The sequence below is a fragment of the Lontra canadensis genome, unplaced genomic scaffold (assembly GCF_010015895.1).
Source record: "Lontra canadensis isolate GAN:19392208 unplaced genomic scaffold, GSC_riverotter_1.0 scaffold81, whole genome shotgun sequence".
Lineage (NCBI taxonomy): Eukaryota > Metazoa > Chordata > Mammalia > Carnivora > Mustelidae > Lontra > Lontra canadensis.
This window is the reverse complement of record NW_022631075.1, coordinates 3,181,050-3,182,381: the sequence shown is the minus strand read 5'-3', so window position 1 is coordinate 3,182,381 and position 1,332 is coordinate 3,181,050. Positions and strand designations below refer to the sequence as shown.

General features: G+C 34.3%; 1 non-coding gene across 1 annotated transcript; it reads right to left on the bottom strand.

The window, feature by feature from the left end:
• Positions 1–792: 792 nt before the first annotated feature.
• Positions 793–899, bottom strand: LOC116882170. Its single transcript, XR_004385568.1, has one exon. It is a non-coding gene; the product is annotated as a U6 spliceosomal RNA (small nuclear RNA).
• Between the last annotated feature and the right edge of the window lie 433 nt (positions 900–1,332).

Below are 1,332 nucleotides of genomic sequence, written 5' to 3'. Positions count from 1 at the left end.
CATATAGTGTATGCGTAGGGCCTTTGAAAGTCACTGGTTTGTACAAGACTTTAAAGTGTGAGTTAGTGTCAGTATAGCTAATGGTTGAGAGAGGTTTTTGACTTGCATTATCTGGATTTGAATCCAACTCTGTCATTTACTAGCTGGGCAAATCAATTAACTAATTAACCTTATTAAGTCTCAGATTCCTCATGTGCATATAGGCCATAATAATAATATCCACTTTAGATTCATTCATTGAACAAATATTGATTGAGTCATTCATGTTTTGAGTCATTCAAGCATTGGGGACAGACCAGTGAATAAAAAAGTAAAAATTCATGCTTTCACAGAATTTATAAAATTGTAGTGATGATTAAGGGAGAAAATGGTCCCCGGTGTTTGGCATGGTATCTAGCATATAATAAATTCTCAATAATTGTTACTATTTGTTGTTATCATGATTCTTTTTCTTTATTAAAATACTGAGTTTATTTTACATGTATATTTTTGTTTCCCCACCATTTCTATTTGTCTGACCACCACTACTACTATGTCCTATCATAACATTCCATACATACTTAAAACCAAGCAAAGGGTGGAGTTCCATCTTTAAAAACTAAACAGGCAGTTTGGACAACACATTCTTGGCAATGGAACTTGCCTATTTATCAGACATGGTAGGGAAAGTTCTCACTCTGCATTATAAAAAGGACAGCCAGATATCAACTGTTACAGAAATGAAATATGATGGAAAATTTTAACAAACTGTTCAAACTATTTTCTTAAAGAGACTCCCTCTACTGCCAAAGAAAAAATATGGAATGCTTCATGAGTTTGCATGTCATCCTTGTGCAGGGGCCATGTTAATCTTCTCTATATTGTTCCAATTTTAGTATATGTGCCACTGAAGTGAGCACCGTTATCATGATTCTTATTATTCTCCTGAAGGATCTTGTAGCATAAAGCATCTAGGTTTGTTTATCCACTCAATAAATATTTATTTTGCCCCTATGACATGCTAGACACTTTGCTAAGAGCTAGGGGTAAAGAATTTTGGGGAACTGTCTTCTCTTGGCCCAAGTTCTAAGAAATCAAAATATTAAAGGACTGCTTCAGAAGAAAATTTAGGGCTTTTCCTATCTGCCTGGAAGCATTTGTGGCTTCATCTGACACTTGAAAAAGATTTTGTTTTTATGGTTTTTCTTAAATACCATGCTTTCTGCTGTTCAGGAGTTATTAAAAGTCATCAGCTCTGCATGGCATGCAATAGTCTCATATTTTCACAGTATATATTTGCCTGGTTCAGGTTGATCATATAGTTCATAGTTTTATGAGAGGATTTAGATGTAT